Source organism: Cardiocondyla obscurior, linkage group LG01 (genome assembly GCF_019399895.1).
Source record: "Cardiocondyla obscurior isolate alpha-2009 linkage group LG01, Cobs3.1, whole genome shotgun sequence".
NCBI lineage: Eukaryota > Metazoa > Arthropoda > Insecta > Hymenoptera > Formicidae > Cardiocondyla > Cardiocondyla obscurior.
In genome coordinates, this window is record NC_091864.1 from 1,452,027 (window position 1) to 1,473,078 (window position 21,052).

The 21,052-nt window shown below is 43.3% G+C and overlaps 1 long non-coding RNA gene across 1 annotated transcript; it reads left to right on the forward strand.

The window, feature by feature from the left end:
* The first annotated feature begins 155 nt into the window (after nt 1-155).
* LOC139104449 (uncharacterized) lies at nt 156-18,891 on the forward strand. The gene is made up of 3 exons (XR_011546034.1): nt 156-365; nt 620-660; nt 18,785-18,891. It is a non-coding gene; the product is annotated as an uncharacterized lncRNA (long non-coding RNA).
* Nucleotides 18,892-21,052: the final 2,161 nt, after the last annotated feature.

Here is a 21,052-nt window from a genome sequence, read left to right on the forward strand (position 1 = left end):
CGTTCATTTAAATGTGATTTATATGTACATTTATATTTTAATTATATTAATTTCTTTAAGTTGGTTACGTGCAGTAAAAAAGACTGATAACGACAAGTACCGTAATGTAATCGTCGATCACAAATATTTTGCGTAGAGTGCGTAATTAGATATTACGGAGTGATTTTCATTTCTCGCGATTTATCTATATATGCATTTGTCTCCCCTTCTTTTTATCTAATCAAAATTTTGTTTTTCTTTTTGGTTCAGATAACAATCCGAAGAAACCAGTGAGTATCTAGTGCGCGGAAGGACGGCGTCGCGTCCCATCTGAGAGGAGGAGCAGGCCCAGGATGGGCATCCTGCTTCGGCGGAGCTACGTTGAGGTGAGTGTCATCTCTTTATTTATACAAAATTATAATATTTTTTATATTCCTTTGCCGTTTGAATAATAATCAAAAATAAAATAAAAGTTTAATAATTAGTAGAGAAAACATTTTTTTAATTTTTAAACGATTTAATTTCTTAGAAATTTTGTGCGGATTATAAATGATTTTTATTTTAATTGTTTAATCAAAAAATTAATTAAAAGTTAACTATGTTTAAAGCCTCTACAATTTAAATTTTATATTTGTTACAGAGTCATCGTACGTACAAGCTCCGCCGTTGAGCATCAAATCGGTGAGTAAAAAATTCTTTTATTAGAGTCTGCGTTATGGAAAATTATACATCGCACGCGTAAAAATAATATAATGATATTACGATACGGAAAATTTAGTATTAAATACAGTGTATAAATTTAATCTCTACGTCTCACCTTTTGATAAAAATAACTTTTGGCTTTATGCGAAATATTTAATTCTAATCTATTAGACAAGCATATAAACATATGCGTCGTCAAAACTGAACATGTCGAAAGAGAGACGTTATCCCGTGAATCGAAGTATAATTTACCATTACGGCGCGACACGACGCTGGTGTGAGATGCATGTGAATTTAATTAGCATATAATTATTAAATGTCGAAGGCATAAGCATTCACGTGAACGCAGATCCTGGCAGAAATACGATTCCCGACGGCAATAATCCGTCCTGTAAATCACGTCTTATGAATATCGCGGATTATTCGATCCGCATGCGAGGATAATGCGGAGTAGGTATATGATAATGCGTGTGCGTTACTGTCTCGCGAGATAATCGGGTGGGATGTTAGGATGCTGAACAAAAGTAATCTTCAAATATTCCGCTGACCCTTGACTTAATTGACAATTAGATTAAACACATATACGTTCCACATATAATACTAAAAAAAAAAAAAATAGTTATGTGAATACGTCGCGATATTAGTCGAATAGATTTTTCAATTGTAATTTCCGTAATTTATCTAAAAGAAATTAATATAATTAATTAATGTCCGAACGTAATAACGCGCGCGTGGCGCGCGTACTGTAATCTCTAGTAAATATTAAATAGCTCGTGTTACAACAATTTCGATACGACTTTATGTGCGTTCTCTCTCTTCCTCTTAATTTTTTCTCATTGACTCTCCTCTGATATCTCTCGCTCATTTTACTTATCTCAGTGAAATAATATAGAGTAGCGATTTAAAAGATTATTATTCGAAAGACGTCGTGCTCTCTGCATTAAGCCGTACTTACAGCCTTAAAGACACCGTTTATATTCCTTTATATGTCGCTTGCGTTTTCCCTCCCGTTTCCTTACGTCCCGTTCCGTGTCTTTCCTCTGCACGGCGTAATTCATGCCGTCGCAACATTATATGCAAATCTGCGTTAATTTCGCGTACGAAGAGGGGGATTTCTCGGCCGAAGGGACACGTCGAAGTGGCGCCACGGCATTCCGCGGCCGTCAATTTCGTGCGGCCGCCTGGCGTTCGTCCCACGCGTTTCCACGGTTTTCAGCTTGCTCGTGTGTGGCGGTCCCTACTGCATCCTTTTTTTTTATTTTATTTTTTTTCTCTCCTCCGAGCCCTTTCTCATCCGGATCCTATCCGCCAATTCTCCCCCTCGTCCTGCCTCTCGTCGCGGGCCTTCGTTGTCGCTCCTCGCCTTATCCGAGGCTCTTTAATTCGCGCGCGTGGGCGCGCACACCGTCCCGTCCTTCTTCATCTCGTTAAACTCGCGTTAAACGCGCGTCGGTCCTCCTTTTCTCTTTCCCTTCTCCCGCCCGCCTCGCACGCCAAAAAGGCACGCGCTTGGCTTTTTAAATCGCGTGGCCTCTTGGAAGCCGATGCATTTCGATCGTTGATTTATGCACTATCTGCGCCGAGCGCATCGGGACTCTCCCCGAGTATGAAATTAATTTCGTACATGCCTCGATGGCCTCGTGCCCGTGTAACTATCAATAATCGAAGGTGGGTCTTACTCGTCCTTTCTATGCGGCCTTTCCGATCTCGCACACCCCCTTCAACGTTGTTACTTCATCCCTTCATTGTCCGCGTTCCTTCGTGGTATTTTCCCATCCGCGGGCCTCACTTAATCGGCTAATAAACGGTTATCTATCTTACCGCGCATTCGATATTCATTAAATTCGCGGGGGGAAAGGAATGAGTCGAGTGGTATTATAATTTGAAGACGCGGCGCGCTTGAAACAAGAGTGATTCACGAGTATTGTAGCTATCGAACTTCGGCGCAGTCCTCGTTAATTGACACGCGCACCGCAATTAATCGGCGCGGACTTGCGCGCGCTTAGTTATCAACACCGCTGCCGCGACTTCGCGCGCTAAATTACGATGGTACCGTTAATTAAATTTTTAAGTGATTCGTCGCGCTTCTCTTACTGCCGTCGCGAACGAACGAAGAAATCGCCTTTCTCCTTCGCGCTTATGGGCATAATAAAATGCATTCGTGTCAGGCGGGAAGAGAAAGGCGGTGGATGCTGCGCGCGGAAGCGTCCAACTTCCAGAATTCTGATACACATGTCGCGTTATTAATATCAGCCGCGCCGCGGCCCACGATCCCGTCTCCTCGCTCTCTCGCTCTCGTTTTCTCGTCGTCTCCCGTTCAATCCTTCTTTTTTATGTCCCGGAATCTCGTTCTGAAGTGTATAATCTGGCGCGCGAAGTTTGGGGACACGCTACTCGGCAATCTGCATACGCTTACACCCCGATGGTCAAAGTCGGGCATTTGTGAAAAGAGAAAGGTAAAAATTACGTGCCGGCTCACGTGGAAGGGAGATTTCGTATTACTCGAGCTGTCGTCGAAAGCCTGAATTTTTGTAAATTGTTTAATACAGAGGGAACATTGAATTCATTGTGGATTATCACTCCCGAGTCGCGATAAAAATAAATTTTAATTGTAATTAAATACACCGTAATGTATGTATGTAATCGGTCGCAATCTGTTTCTAAAAGTTGGCGAAGATTTTCTAAAAGTTTCACGAGATTAAATATAATAGGAAAACGGTTCCTGACAGAAGGTAGCCGGCGTGTCTTCTCCTCGATGAAGCCAAGCGTGCGCGGTATGTTACTCCGCAAGTCTTTTTACCCGTCGTATAGATTACGAGGTATCGATCGCCCTGTAACTAATGGTTGTGTCTGATGTCTCGCGATTCGATCTTGCCCGACAGATTCGCGAGCGTTGAAGATGATCGTTCGATCACGTAAACGCGCCGTATCTAGTGCTTCTCCTCGCGGGGTCGAGCGCTTCTCTCACGAGTATCAAGTACCGATCGCTTTGTAACGTACGTTATACAAAGAATTCGCAGGCTCGCGCGCCTATCGTGAATCACCCGAGTTTTAAAGCCACAGTGAGGTTAAAAAAAAAAAACAGCCCGCGACGAAGGAAGAGTTATTAGCCGTCCGGAGCTTTTAATTCGGCTACCTTAAACGGCACGTTGCTCGGTGGTGAAATTTCAAACGATGAAACGAATTGCAGAAACAATATCGCAATGAAAAATTTAAGTATTTAATTTTATTGTACATGCAAAAATTAGAATTCGAAAATTAGTTTCTTTTGCACCGATAATAGAATCGGTTGTAATTTCAGTGATTTAATTAACTTGGCAGGAATTAAATCGCGCGTCATATTATTAAATAATGTACCAGGGAGAAGTGGGTCATTTGAAATCGATTGTGTAAACGTTGCATTATTTCTCGGGGTTATTTTCGCGACCAAGTTCTGGAGAATTATTTCTCCTGCGGAGCCAGGCATGCTAGAATGTTTTTCTCATGATCTCATGACGACGCATCGTGGAGACTCGTTTGGGTCGTGTTTGGGGGGTAGACCATACCTCCACCTTCCATATATGTAATGACCGAGGTCTGCGAAAGACGAAGGAGAAAAAGAACGAGAGAGAAAGAGAGGTAGAATATGAAAACGAAGGTGGGAGCAGATGTTGGAAGCGAGAGAAAGAGAGATGGGATGGAGAGAGAAAGAGAAAGAGAGAACGTGAGCGCGGATCTCGGGGTCCGGGAGTACCGGGCCCCACCTAGACGCGTGGGACCGACACCCACGATTCCCTGGCATCGGCGTACCGACTCTCATCGCGTACACGTAGCACTTACATACATACGGCCGGCTTTTACGATGGGGAGACAGCCTGTCGGAGTAATAAGAGGGGTCCTGGCCACGCGCGCCCAGGCCCCGCCAACCACTTGCGTACGAGAATCGTTTCTCCCGACTTTCTGCGAGGTCGCACGCAGACGTTACTCTTTCGCCTCTGATCTTGCCGATAAGCGATACGATCAAGGGCTCAACGATGATGAAACCGCAATCTAAGCTCGATCACACTTACGAGACTAGTATAGATAGGAGTCACGAAGCACGCGTAATTAGTTACATAATTTTACTATCGTTCGTCTATTAAAATTAAACTCGACTTCGTCGAATAATCGTGGTTTAAAAATACTTTTCATTTTATTTTATTTTATTTTATTTTATTTTTTTTAATGATACTAGAAGAAACCATGCGCGCACTATGCACGCGTTATTTTCAAGAGCCCCCAATTTCACATAAAGAAAAATAAATTATGCGACTTACCAATCTGCATGAGCTTCAGCGGAGTTGTTGAGTTCTGCCGGTGACTGCAACATAAAATGCAAAATATTAATGTAGAGATGCTGGTATATCAATTAATAAATTTAATAAAAAAAGTAAATTTTTTTTTAATTAAAGATTTTATTTAAAGAATTAATTCTCACCTAAGAGTTGCTCCGCCGAAGCAGGATGCCCGTCCCGGGCCTGCTCCTCCTCTCAGATGGGACGTGTCGAGTCATCCTTCCGCGAACAGGTCACTCGCGAACACCCCGACCGTGATTTTATAATCGCGAAAATTAATCTCTGATCACTTACGCGCGTCCCATGTTCGGCACTCGCGTTTAGAAGAAAGTCGTGTGTCGAAAAACTACGCCCGAATACTCAGCGGAACTCGCGGGACGACCGACGAACCGGCTGCGGTTCGTATGATTCTTAATATCGGCGGTGACGACACTTTGACGATTGACGACAGCGGCCGCAACTGCGTCGATTTGTAACAAAAAGAAATATAAAGTTTAATGGTAGTTTTCGTGCCGGAAGGGTTTTCGTTAAACAGAAGTGCGAATTACTTTTAGCACGGACACACGTGGCTGCTGTACAGTGCGTAATGATTATGTGTGCATCGCGCGACCGCTGGAGAAGGACAAAGCGAGAGTGGGAGTAGTGGGGGAATATGCCTAGCGCGCGGCACGTAGGCTCGCGCTCGCTATCACTCTGTCCCCCCCGTCTCACCCCGCCGCCCCCCGCGCCTACCTATTCGTTACTCTAGTTTGATTTAATTGTAATATTTAATTCCAGACAAAGACAGTACTTCCACCAGGTCGTTCTCGATCTCGAAAATCGGGAAGATCGTCTTTGCCTGGACATATTAATTAAATATTAAAATTAAATCAAACTTTAAAATCGCCGACTTAACAGCCGACGTTGACTCTAGCTTGGCGTGAAGCAAGCCAAGCGAGTGAGACCTAATCAGCGTCGGTTTTAAGCGGTAACAATTAACAGCTAATTTACGCGTGACGCGAATTTTTTAAGATAGAAATAGGAAACTCGTCGAAATAATTTTACGAGGGATTATTTTATTATTTGCTGCCAAGGGGTTTAATAAATTCTAACCGTACTGCGCGTTGCGACAGCACGTATTATACACGGAGAAATAATTGTTCTCCAACGCAGGGAGTAGTCTATTCGTGATGAGATTATTCTTGATTCGTGGACGATTTATTATTCCGAATCGAAAGCTGATCTCCGGCGTTCTACACGTGTTGCCTGTTGGCTCGGCAAGCTTTCTGATAGGGAAGACAGATCGCCTGGCTGGAATTGGACGCGGATCCGCAGGAAGCGAGTAGGAGGGCAAGCGATGTTGTACTCGCTCGTCGGAACGTAATAAGTGCGCAAAGTGACGTCTCTTCCGCGAAAGGTGTAGTGAATAATTGCTCGAAAGGCGCGGCGTTTAATTTTGGAAACGGCTCGTTATGCGTTCGGGCTACGTGGGCGCGATGTTACAAACAATTGTTAGTTATTTTGTAATATTCCGTCAAACGTATATTGAACAAATAATCAAATAGTACAAAAAAAGAAAGAAAAAATAGAACGTGTAGCGCAACGTTCTTCAAAGAATGTCTTCATAATGATGTTGCTCCGATGTGAACACAATGTAGGCCGTCGCAAAGCACACTTATTCATTCGATGAACGCGTCGATAAAAACGCAACATTAATCATCGGTTGTTCTACGCGTTCAGTCGCACGCCCGTAAAGTTCTCCCTGTAGGATTTTGTCCCTAAACGCGTCAAAGCGATTGATCTTAATTCCATACTCTACCGTTCGGTCCTTATCGAGTATCTCAGAGGCGGTAAGGGGAGTGTCTCGTAATCATCTGAACAACTAAATCCTTGTAAGACTAAATTTTATCGTCTGTCTTCACCGGGACTTATCCCTTTCGAAATAATAAATGAGCATGAAAAACGAATTACACGAACAGTTTTGGAAACGCAGCTTGGAGAATTATTTAATGGCTGACACTAATTAATTACATTACGAGAAAATTAGATACAAACATTTAGCATCGACCCGTTCGAGAGAAAGTATGCATCGGGATATTTTAGTCTAATATTTTTTTTTATCGTAAAATGACGTTGCTTGTTTCAATTTTATGTTACAAAAAAAAAAAAAAATAAAAATAAATATAAAAAATAAAAAAGAAAGTTAAAAGTATTATTGCGACAGCGTGAAAATATGACCAGCGAAAATATTTTGTGAGTTGCCCGGTGTGAGTGTAAGTCGGGAGCCCGGCGGCATACCGATTCGACGTTGCACGGGAAAAGAAAGCAAGAAAGTCCTGTCATCGAACCGACCATAAATCATAATTAAACGTCAAGGAAGTGTCCTGTGGCCGGAGCCTATAACTCGTCCGGGTGACTCCAAAAAGCAGTTGACCTGCTCGCCACACCTCCGCAGTCATGTTTATACTTCATTACTATTCTAACGTTGCCTCTAAATCACAACCTCTGCCTTTAACCGCCTCACTTCTTGATTCGCGACTGCGCCGCGATTAGATATTTTGATTTTATTCTTTGTTAGTCGTGACGGCATGTCTTGCACACTTACAATCTGAATAGAATGCATAATGATATACGAGAAAATGTTACGGCAATATTGACCTGTCGATCTCCGAAATGATAATAAAATATTATCAGAAAGCTAAAATGAAGAAAAATAATTAAGTGTTGCATATATTTGCAACCGTGTATGATACGGCAGACAATATTCAGCTGATTATTAATTATTATTCTTAATCAGACATTTATATATACTTTATTCATTCTTTTCGATATATGTCTTTATCGGAATCTTTATATAGAAACCTTAAATTCAATTTTAATAATGATTAATTCAGAGTCAGAGTAATCTTCATTAATTAAGATCTTTAAAACGCAATGAAAAATGAGGCTTGATATTGATGAACATAATAAGCCAATTTCCTTCTCGTATAAGTTCTTAACTGATTCGCCTTGAATAATCGAGCAGTTAGAAATACATTGCTGCAATAAATGTGCGGCCGACGTTTTTCAAGGTCGATTGCGGACCCAACAATCGTATGGTCCATCGATAGATGAGCCTGATTCACGTCAGTAGATTCCGCGACTAGATTATTCGGTCAATTCGCTTCAAACCCGAAAAAGCATCTCGATAGCATATCAATAAATTAATAAGAAACGAGGCAAATCAAGGTATCTTTCACAATTACCGTATCTCGAAAAAGCATATATCGTACATTTAACATACCAATTTAAAGTGTGCTTTGTAAATTATTCTTGATTCAATATATTTTTAAATGTTTGGGGACCGGTGCGAAATTTAGAATAAAGTTAATTAAATATTCATATATCGCTAAATTGATTAGATGCTACATATAGTCACTTTACTTTATATTTTATGTAAGTTGTATAACAATTTTAAATATAGGCTACTATTTCTTCACGGGTCAATTTATTTATTCCGATAGGTCTTCTGCTTCTAAGATCTCTTACTAAAATTATATTGCATTTATCGGATTTTACTAATTGCTCAGTTTGTAAGTAAGTAAAGTATTGGCAATAAACAAGCTCGATGAGATTTACCGTTATAGAAATACCGCGAATCTCTTATAGTATCATCGATTATCCTTTCTTTCTCTCTCTCTAGCGTTCACTTTTCTTTATCATATCCTTTCCTGGCGTCGTAAAGCTGTCAGCTGGACAAGATCTCGCCGCGTCTCGTTGCCGAAGATGCGCCTCACGGTGCATCGGCTCGAATTTCTGGTTCTCCATTGTGCACGCTCTCTCGCGCCCATCTCGCCTTTGTCTTTGTCTCGGTCCTCCTTCGGCCCTCTGCCTTGTCTCGCTTTCGAAGGATTCTATAAAGGCTAGATTGTAAGCGAGATGGTTCCTCTTGTATCAAGTTGTTCTTCCGAGCGTGGGAGAGCAGCCGCCACTGCCGCGTTTCGTTTGCTTTTATCCTAGAACAGTTTTCCAAAGTGCAAAGCCGGGCTGGTGGCCTTTTGAGGTCGTGTCTTCGTTATGCCGTTCCTCTACCCCCAAAAAAAAAAAAAAAAAGAAGAAAAAAAACGACGTTGATCAAGTTTAGTAGACATGATGCCATGCGCGAATAATCAGACACGAGTGGACAGATAGAAATTACTTTCCAATTTTATAAATTTAGTTTGCGTTAAATGTAGATACGTTAGTAATTTTTAAAGAAATAATATTTACGCGGCGTGTATATACGCGTGCATATGAATCAGTGGAGTTATATTTTTAATTTTTTTTTTTTTTTTTCGACAATTTGAACTCACTCAAGAATCATCTCGATTACTTCTCGTTACTTCTCGCGGTGGCTCCTTTAACGCTTCCAGTTGGAGTTGCTTTAGGCTACCGCTTTTCTCGCTCTTCTCTTTTTCGCCATCCCGATTTATTGGCGGACTTTAAAGGATCTCGCTTGATACTTAAACGTTACTTACCTACATTCCCGAAATGTCCCAAGGCGCAACGTATTTTTAAAAAATCAATTTCGCAGTCGCTCCCGGGCAACGCGGTCGTTTACGCGTATGATTTCTTCTTCTTCGCGACGGTAGAACGGAGCGAGTTGCTTTTCGGCTTCGGCTTTCGTTCCCGCGAGCGCCAACAGCCTGTAATCTGCGCGCTCAAAGACGGGTAGGTTTCTCGCACGATGGCCAATAAATATCGCGCCCACTCCTCTTATTAGCGCGATCCACCATTCCCGGGTTCTTCGCGTCTCGGAGCGAGATAACTACGTAGCCGTCTTAACGCCGCGGACCGCGAAAGCCACGGCGTGGTATCGGAAAGTGTTGGAATTCTCCAGCACGTCGCCCGCTCGAACGGAATGTAAGTTGTGATTATTACCGCGTAATTACTTTTCAGTCGGTTCACCGCGCATATATTTTAGGCCGCGTGTGGGTGTGTGTAATTATAACGCGACGCACACCTAAATTCTCTCTTAATTGAAGGAATATTTAACAAGGACGCTTTGAGAATGTGTTTCGCGTTTTGTTTTGCGGCGATCGTATTTATCGGGCGATTGTTTAATAAAAGAAAAAAAAAAAAAAGGTTTAACTTCGCGGTTAATATTTTTCTTTTATTTTACGTAAAGAGATGTATGTACACCGAAAGACAGATATTGCGTTTTCTGCGGCGATAGCGGCTATCGTAAGTATTCTTAAGTGGCAGAGGCAAAGGATGAGAGAACGAGGAAAAATCGGTCATCGGCAATCCGGCCGGCGCGGTATATAATACATGCGGTACGTGTGAAACTCGACGCACACGACGCTAAAGTCACGCTCGCTAGCTGCCGTCGCAATTATCTGCCTTTCAGCGTACATACGTACTCGGCTCGATGCTGAAGCATTCTTGTTTTAATTTTCTGTTTTTAATTATTTCTATCTCAAAGATGCTTTGTTATTCTTTTGCGAGCATTAAAGAGACGACTTTTCATATTTTCCAGTCCTTCGAATTTAATGATATTCAGGCTGTCTCTCGCGTGCCTTTGCATTTTGAATTACTCGTTCTCAAGGCTTGCGCATCCATTTATTTGCAATTACCGCAATTATCGATGTCGAAGTCCCGTCTTACATACGTTGTTTATCGCTGTACGCTGCGCTGGGGTAAGATAAGCGTGATTTTGTTAGCGCGTCGGAGCGGGTAAATGGTGCTCGTGCGACGAATATCGAACAACTCGGAACAGCGTGACGCCGCTGCGAGGAGGCTGCGGGATCGAAGAGGTGAGGCCGTAAGAGAAGGAAAAAGAGAGATAGAGAGAAGAGAGATAGAGAGAGAGAGAGAGCGATAAGAAGCGAGAAGAGAGAGAGAGGGAGAAAGTGAATAAATAAAGAGAAGCACAACGTCGTTCGCAATATGATTAATGTGGCCGATCGAGAGAGGAACAGAACCAGTCGGTCCGGAACGAAAGCCGCCTTCGGGTTAACTCTTCAAGGATCGGTGGCTCCACTTCCCCATGGGAGAAGACGGAGGGAGCAATCGATCGGGCGCCATCCACTCAGCCTCTCGATTCTGCTCGGGAGAAGAGTATCCTGCGCGTATCGCGATACACATCTCGCGGCACTAATAAGCTATTTCAATAAAGATGCGTCCGTCACGCGGCATAGAAGTCAGATAAATTGAATCTTTATTCTGAAATAAGATCCCTCTTTGATCGAAGAAAAAAGCGAGATCTTCGTTAAACCAATCGCGCAGTAAATATCTCATCCGATTATGCGTTTATTAATGTTAAAATATTTGACGTCGGGTTTTGCTCATTCGAGATCATTATCCCCGCGTTATTCATTACTGACGTAATAACATTTGTGTAACAAACAAATGTGAAACGCAACCCTTTTTTTTTTTTTTTTTTCTGAAAGTCAAATTGCTTAGTGTCGTTACCGTTTTGTATATGCTTCGGAGTTCGATAAAAGTATCGAGATTACATTCCTGTGAACGGCTTTAATTTATCTTTTTGTCTATTAAATGGCTCTCTCAATTTTGTCCCATCTTCACCTCGACTAACAGCCTGCAACCGGTTTTTTTTTTTTTTTCTTTCGTTTCGGGTTTTGTCGAAGAAGTTAAGTTTTACGGAGCTTCCATATTTCACGGCAGACGCGTTTCGCCCTACCGGTTGGCCTCTATTTTTTCACACCGTCCTTTCATTCTCGTCTCCCTGATCTTGACCATCCTGGATGCTGCGATCGTTTGTTCGCGTCATTAGAGGTTCGCGTGCGGCAATTTGCCACGCCCAGATACAAGAATTCGCACCTCCGGAACGTGCTCGACCAACAAAAAAGGAGGAACGTGCACGAGACTTCTTATCAACGCTCGAAGAGCACGTATTCCATTCCATTTTCGTCCTGCTCGAATTCTTTGATGACTTTTGAATTAAGCCGACCCATGTCGCTTGTAAAAAATAAATTAAAACATTTTTTTTTTAAGGTTACACGTTCTTAGGTATTTTATCACTTTGAATGCTTAAATAAATTTGCGAAAGTAACTCCAACTTTTGGATTGTTCCAAATAAATAATAACGAAATTAAAGAACTCCGAGAAACGTAATTTTATTTTGTCAATTTATCTGTTCATTATTTACGTAGGAAATTAGTATGAAAGTCGCGGAGCTGTTGCTTTAAGCGGCGCAAAAGTGGCTGATTTATTTAGTCAATTTCGCTTAAGTACGCTCGAGTAAGCTCTCACGGTCTCTGATTGTGCGAGCTTCGATCGCGGGACGATCATGAATATAATTGAAGTGAAAGTTCCAGTCATTACGTAACTCCGTGGTTGATAACGTTCCGGTAATCAGAAACGATATTCTTCACGGTGCGGCAGACGGCGATTTTTATCAGCCGCTTTTCCCTTATTCGGATATACGCGGAGATTTATACGTCAGTTTACCCGTACTTTAATGTCATCGCCGATCGCACGGCGTTACACTGTATCTCCAGCAACTCGCTGAAATGCCGTCGCGTACCGAATAATTTTCCGCGATTTAATTACATGACGAAAATGCGCGATCGCAATCGCGAGCTGCTCGCTCGAGGACGCGGTAATTGAACGTAATGCGGAACGACAGGCATGGTGAATTTCGCATTTCACGGCGAGCCCCGGCACCGGCGCGGCGTGTCGGAACGCGTCGCGTTATTATCAATCAGCCTATGTTGTCTTGTTTATCGGCGGGGATAAAATGTCGAAAGGCTTATTCAAATGCCGGCACTTTAGCACGCGGGTGAGATCGACGGCGGGCGGATTCGCGCGGAACGCTGCACTCAGCGTACCTGTCGCTCCGCATTAGCGTACCGATCGCGCCCGCGCGTTCCCGGACCCGCGAGTTTTCGCCCCGCGATCCCAGCCGCGACCGGACAGGCGGTTAATTCGCCGCGAGCGAGCTGATAGAGATGTTTGACGGGTCCGCATAATAAATCAGCATCGGGCGCGGCTGATAACGGAGCACTGCGCGGTCGTCCCGTCCGTCCCTTGTCGCCCTGTAAAACATGCGTCCGTTCGCGCGAAACGGGTTCCGACACACGCGAAAAATAGGGAAGAATCCTTCTTTTTTTTTTTTTTTTTTCTTGTACATCGAGACGTGAGTCGAGCAACGAAACCGTGAAAGTCGGGAATAGTAGCCTTCTGTTTAATTAATCTGCGAGCAATATCTGTCGCAGTTGCGTATCGCATGTGCCGTCTAGATCGAAATATCGGCTTATCGGCCTGTGAGATTGAGTACCGATGTAACGCCTGTGGTGATTTCTTGGAAATCTTTTTCCGAATCGGGAGATAAAAAGTAATCTGTCCGCTCGCGCAGTGTAAAGAGAGAGAAAGAAAGAACGGAGTTAGGGATTTACGAGGCATCCGGCTGTTACATAACCGTTCCTCTTTTTATTCGCACTTTACATATTCAGCTACTGTAGAGAGGATCGACTTAACTCTGGGTTTTCCTTCGTGAGAAGTCGCTTGACAGGGTAGACGATAGTGACGGGGAAACACCGATATCAGTCTCGCAAAAATCCGACACGAAGAAGTCGTAAAAGTCGCCGATAAAACGCGGGGAGAGCAAAAGCGCTCCCGGCATACCAATAAGCGAATATTTGTCGAGGACAAATTTGTGGTGATCCCGAATTTCGCGAGGGTGTCCCATCTCAGCTTCGTCTCTGAATGTTTAAAGGTGTATCGGTAAATATTTGCGCGCGAGAGCGCCAAGATATTCCAAGTAAACCAAACACAGCACCGCGGAATCGATAGGCGTGGAGAAAGAAAAAGGTAGAAAAAGACAGGAACACGAACGGTCGCATTGTTTGTGCATACGATTTGACTATTGCCAATAAATCCAGTAAAAAAAAAAAAAACAACTTTAAAGTATCCGCGTTTCTTTGAGCAAGGTGAAGGAGTCGAAATGGCATGTTCGTTAGCTTTCAGCAGTCTGCGCGCAAAGTTTCTCCTCGCTCTGCTTACACTACTCATTTACGAACTTCCTGTACTCAGAGAAATTTTTTTTCACCGTAAATCTATCGTATTCTAATGAGTTTCTACAAACCACTGCTCCATGCCGAGGTCAATTGCCGTGAAGTAATAATTATCTGAATAATTATATTCTGGAGAAATATAAAGAGGTTTTCTTTTCTTTTATTTTTTACAATATACGAATGTCGTGGCATCCCGCTGGCCTAGACGAACCTCTCTTTTTCGACAGAAAATTATTTTCCGGAAATATATGGCTCTTACGCGGGCGGGGGAGAAGGGTGCTCTTCCGCGTCAGCTCTTTATTTATTAGCGGCGTTATCGTGTTTCGTACCCGTGCCCCGGCGCACTTGTTGCACGCGGAAGCGATTCGGGCGCGATTGAAATATCACGCTCGGGTTATAGTGGTGTTAAAATCACGGCCGGCCGCGGGTAATTGCACTTAATTGCGCGTCGCCGGATAAATTCCACGCGCCGGATCAGCGCTCGCGATCGGGGAACACCTGCGGGGAGATGTCTATAAAGCCGCGTTACCTCGGAGGAAAAATATGACCGCGGAGTCTTAGGTAGTCGTCGACCGTGTGCATCCTCATCTTTCGGGGCGAGAATTTTTTGCTATCGTTACGCCACTTTTCCGCGTTCCCGGGAGCCATCCCGTAGGAAGAACGATCGTTCTGCTCGTAACGCTCGCGATTGAAACCGACGGCAGAATCGCGAATGGTGTCACTCGATATTCAATCTCGGACGGCCTCACGCTCGGCCGTGGGTGTCGCAGCACGGCATTGATAATCAAATCGAAGCGACGCGGTTGTGTTCCGTTAGAAATGATAAAGCGTTCGGTCGAACGATCCCCTTATCCGCGAACATGGCCTTCTCTCGGGAGAAAATACTTTTGCATCGTGTATCTTAAATCATAGCATATTTTATATTTAAATATAATAATTAATTAAAAGTTGAAATGTGCAACGAGTTAAATTTTTTTAATACCAGTAGATAAAATGTTCTATAGAAAATGTTTTATCTACTGGTATTAAATATATTTTTTATTCTTTTATTTTTTTTTTCTATTTTTAAATAACCTCTGGAAAAAAATTGAATTTAAATGTAACTATTAATTATGTTTGAAATAATTATATTTCAATATGCTATGCATTTTAAAAATTGTTATTGTCATTCGATGAGAATTTTTCTTTTTTTTTTCTTTTACGAAAATCGCCGGAGTAACTGATGTATTTTTAATATTGTTTTATCCGCGGTAGGTCCATGGCAGCCTTTATCCCACCATGGACTATTCTGACTTTAGCTCGTACATAGTCGTAAATTTTTGAGTATAGGCGACCGTGGGTTGCTAGATGACTCATTTACGGTCATCACAAACGCGCGGTTTATGCGGCCATATCTCTCCAATCCGGCGTACACCACAAATACGCGTAACCATAAAGCTTTAACCAGGCGGCTGTAATCTTGTTTCTTTTTTTTTTTTCTTTTTCCACGCAGTGCTCATGTCGAAACACTAATCGTCTCCAGATTTCGGTGCTCGTGAATCCGTTATAGCGACCGGAAATCATTACTTAACATTTTATCTGCGACAAATCGCAGCTCAGAGATTCCGCGATCTACCTAGCCGTCTTTAGGAAAACCACGTTCGAAAATTAGGCCGGCGCGTCGAAAAGAACCTTCTCCTTAAGACACCCTGTAGGTGAACGTCGTGCCATCGCGGAGGCATCGCTGTGCGTGGAAGCCCCGAAGAGGTGAGGGGTCTCGAGAGGAGTAGACGAAGAAACCCGTTCGGTCGCGTGGCTCACGCCTACGCGTCGAGCGTGTGCACGTTGCCCTATGTCGCCTCTCTCACGTGAACAGTCCTCATACTCTTTCCTACATCTCGAGTTCTTACTCCAACAGGTCCGTTTTATTTTTGAAAAATTATTTAAAGCGTATTAAAATCGAAGATGCATTTAAATTTCTTGTCTATCACCGGGATTTTTTCTTAAAAAAAAAGAAAAAAAAATAGTTTTATCTGAAAGTGGTAATTGTCTAATAATAATAACTGCTTGGTGATGTATCGACACCATTCGTTCTCCGTTGACTTCGCGATATCGTTTTATCGCGTCTAGATGACGGCTCTTATTATTCTCTCCGACTCGGCTAATGTATTGACAGATTGCATTTTGTGGACGCTTGCTCGCTGAGGCGTGACAATGAAGTGGGCGATGGCTTGCTCGCGTGCGCGGCGTGGACATCTTCATTTTATCCCTCAATGCAATTCGATCTGATACGAGAATAATAAATATAATAGGGCGAGGATGCGTGCTAATATATCAGAAAGTATCAGAAATTCTCTGCCGGAGTCCGGACGTATTGATACGTTTTGCGGATTAGATCTCCGCTCCGTGCTCCATATAGACCGACAACAGACGACGATTATTGCTACGGTAATAAAATCGGGTGATATGCGCCGCGTACGGTACACCGGGACGATCATTTTCGCGGTGCTGATATATACCAGTACGCTTTACTACCATGGTAGCGATATTATAGCTTATAAATTCCTGCATGTCCCGTCACTGTGCTCCACGGGATATAAATGGGGCAGTTAACCGAGATGTCGTTCGCACGTAATGACGCCTTCAAAGCTTACCTACCGGAACACAGTCTCTCGGATGTGTCACTTAAGGGCCGGCGCTGATTTTCCCACAGTCGAGTCCGTGCCGAATCGAAAGATAGTCCGTCCGCAAACCCTTAGGCCCCGTACGGTCTATGGGGTCACGACGCGAGGCCGAACAGTCGATCCTCTTTGGAATACCCTCCACGGCGTTATCGTCTACCGGAGAACAAACCGCGGCACTGAGATAATTACGAAACTCAAAATATATAATTTTTTTTATGCGTCAATTTATTTGTAAGTGTCGTAAAAAATTGTAGGAGCACTCTCCTGCGGGTAATATTTTATGAAAGTCACCTCGATGAGTTAAAACCGGCGCGGCGCGTGCAAGTGCATGTCGATTTTACGACAGCCAGGAAAACGAGGCGCGCTTTTGTCGAGCACACGCGTTCGGATTATAATTTCCGGAAGCGATGAATTTTTTAGACGGCAACGACGGTATCGATGGATGACGGCGCGGCGGAGACGGCGTACGCGAGGAAGAAAACGAGATGCGACTTGCGTGGTCCGTTATCTGAGTTCACCGCGGAGAACAGCAGGAGTTACGGCGTTCAGCTATACGCTCACGTCCAGCGCCTAGGTTCCCATCGGAAAATTTTCTTCTACGACTTTCCCCCGCGTTGTCGGTCCCGCCATGCGCCCACCGCGGCCGGTCTTTTATGTCCCTTTATTCTCCCTTTCCCCTCGAGTCTCTCCTCCACCCACGAGCGATTTACGAGCCGGGTGAAAGACACGCGCCCGCTCGTTTTATACCGCGACCGGTCGAGTGGGCACGACGCCGCTTTACGTATGGAATTTCGTGATAGCCGCGCTTCAATTCTGATCCGGTGAGGATTAGGGACGCTTATGACACCTCGACACTACCGGAGAAGACACAATCCGGCAGGGAAAATTGGCTGATCTCGCACGAAACACATGTACGATGATAAGCTTAAGTATCTGCATGCGTCGGTATTCCCTTGAGCACGAAACGTACAAGAAATTCCCTCTTATCAAGGTGTTATTTTTGAAATATGCCTCTGGCTATCAAGACAGTTATTTCCATGATTCTAACATTTACATCGCTGATTACACTCCAATACATAAATTAGGATTCTGTTAAAATTATCTAACGTTCGTGGAAGAATAGGCATTTATTTTCTGTTTTGCACGCCCGGCGAAGTTTATAGTTTAGCGAAATCACTCATCAAGCTGCTCCATTTTATTCGAGTGACAGAGCGCGTAATTTGTATGGACAAAAAGAGAGAAACAGAGGAAGAAGTAATAAACTGTATGTCGTTCTTCAAACGTCAGGACTTTGTACTTAAATGTGACCTGAAAGGATATGAATTTATAGATTTACGGATTTATAGATCCAGCAACCGTGGCGCATCTACGGACGTAGCAATCTATGAACCCATAAATCATCTGTAAAACGAGCAATCTACAGATTTATGTATCCGTAAATCTGGTAGTCTATGGATCCACGGATTTATATATTTATAGGGATATGCGTGGATCGAACAAGCAACCTGTTGCTCCACCGAGGCCAGTAAATTTCATAATTCACGCTTTTCAGACATACATTAAAATATTAACAAAAAAAAAATTTCTTTTTTTATTAGATTAACTCGGTTTTCTTAAATTAAATTCTCTCGCGAATTTTTATTTCTTTATACCGGCAAGTCGCATCAATGAACGAGTGCAAAAGGAAGGCATCGATTAGTTAATAAGTCGTAAAAATGATCCTTTCTTGCCTTTCGTGTCCTATCTCTTGTTCGCCACGCCTTAGCGCGATTCATCTCTATAAGTTTCTTCGGTACAGACCGACGCCGAATCCCAAGGATTCATGACCTATCCAGAAATTATTCGCGGATGCGATCGTATCTGCCGCTCCCGGGAAATTTACGGGGCGATCACGAGCGCGCTCGAGCTTGAACGTCTTCATCACGCGGCAAGCTACTCGCTGGTCCATAGAATCGTACTCGATCCTTCTAACGTGACGATACCTATTCTTATGCATTTACTTCGTTACTTGCTGGAACCATAAATCATTCAGTTCGATCAAACATAGTTTCGAGACGATTTAAATTATAGAATTAATTTAAAAATAATTTATTATCGTTTTTTAATCGTTTAAAAGTAATAAAAAATTCCATTTTATTTTTATCTGTTACAGATCTACGTAGCAGATTTATAATTCCGCTCTCGTGCATCGATCGGTAAGTCAAATACTTTTTTTTAAATATCAGCGGTATAAAGAACCGCTGACTGTGCGTAAAAGAATTATAAAAAACAGAAAAAGAAAAATTGTGTAAACTGTATGGAGAACTGTAGGTGAATCGCGTAAATCAGATATTTTGCATCAGTCGCATAATCGCGTAAAACAACTTTGCTTTTAGATGTAGTAATAATCTTACTCTTATTATAAAAATTAAATATTAATAACTAAATATTAATAACTAATAATTAAAATTTACAAAATAATAAAAATAAAGCATCGGAAAAAAGCGGTAATAATCAAGCAACAATGCAATCTAGGTTTTTTTTTTTAAATAGGGACATATTCGATACATATTTACACGTATTAATTATACTCGTTTTTAATGAGAACACCGGCACTTTATGTTCGAGCGTGGGAATAAGCTCTCCGAGTTGCGAGAAGCTGTTTACCTTGTCCGACCGTTTAATTTTATGCTCTCGTACCGCGAGAGGAATTAAGGGTTCCGAGATATCTTCTATATGCTTTCTGCGCGCCGCAACGATTGCAATAAATTCCGACGCAGAAGGGCGACTTTCTCCACGGGGGTACGCGTAGGTGGTTGTCGAATATTGCTTCGATACTGGTACCGAACGGGTAGGAAGCGTTCGTTTCGAACGCGCGAAGTCTTGATTTAAATTCTCTCGTACAATGGCATCGCGGCTCCACAATACCACTCTCCCACACCTTGTATTTATGAACGCATGGACACTTGTATCAAGACGGGGAGGTATTTTGCATACGCGCGTCCCACAGATGCGCGTTGCTTATGGAAAGTTTTAGGGCGGACCGCGAAGGGAGAAACATAAGACTTGGCCAAACGTTTAACATTTATTCGCTATGAAATGTCGTTTCTATTTAAAACCGCGTTAAGTTTGATAAAGTGGACTCGCAGAAGTGACGAACAGAATTTCGTACATCGCCACGCGGGGAAATAAATATAAAGAGACTCGAAATGATAAAATCGCAATGGATTAACATCGCGAGAAGGGATCGGACGATAAGAGTACCGATAATTAAGCTTTACATTTTAAGATTATTGCGTGAAAATTATTCCAGCAACGTTTTCTCGCCCATTCTCGGTGATCGGTGGAGAGAGGCGGAAACGTCGCAGCCTCCACTTACGTATCCTTTATCCCGCCGTAATGTACTTCCATAATATCTTTATCGCGCGTATCACTTTAGCCCGAATTGAACGTGCGGTTATTCACGTATCGGTATCGGTCGTTTCTTCGTATGCCACGCGATACAAATTGCTCGTGTCCGAGAAGTCTCCGCGGCCGAGTTCGCCGGGAGTGAAACCCCGACCCGTCTTCCGGGGCGCCGTGAGCCGCAAATCAGATAATTTCGCGGTCCAATTACGTTATCGCGCGGCGCGCCGTGAAACGAGAGACGAGGCGAGCTGATACGGAGCGAAAAAAAGGGTCCGGAGGGTCAGGTAGGGCCCTGAAAACTTCATCGGGCGGCGCGCGATGAAGCGTCGGTGCGCGCAGCGGATAGTCCCGGGCGTAATAGAGCCGCGCGTATACTCGAGAGGGACATTATCTGATGGGAGGATTTGCATCCTTCTTGCCCTGACTCTTCGCTATAAATACTTTAGCGGCCGGAGTCGAGCGGACTCGTCGCCACTCAGACGCGCTCGGCATTGTACCCGTTTTTCCACGGTCTCGGCCGGCAGCGCGCGCAAACGACAAATTATGCACTCGCATTTGCATATTTGATACGTGGCTACAACGTCCTGGAAGAAGTGTTCCGGCACTAAGTTACGTTACGGTCCCGGCCGCGCTCTCCGCTTTCGGCTTTCGCGGTCTTCCTCTCTCCTCCCGATTCCGCCGCGATTTCTTTCCGCGCCTCTCTCTGCGACTGCGGCGTCTTCTCTTTTTGTGCGCGATATTAATTTTCCATTTTACTACACCGCCTTGTACCGTGTGAAATTTGTACGTTACTCCGAAATAGTTTTTATTGAAAAGAAAGAAAAAAAAAAGGGGGATAAAAAAAAAATAAAAGAAAAGTTGATCGGAGGACTTCCTTCGAGTTCAGATCCGGAAAGTTTTAGAGAATATTTTGCGCGTTTATTGTCCTTATTATATTTTATGCGTGTTTCGCGCGCAGCTGCGTGCTCATTTCGACGTGGCTCGCTCCCTGGAATAATAAATAGGCCTATCTTTATCTCTAATAACTGATAAT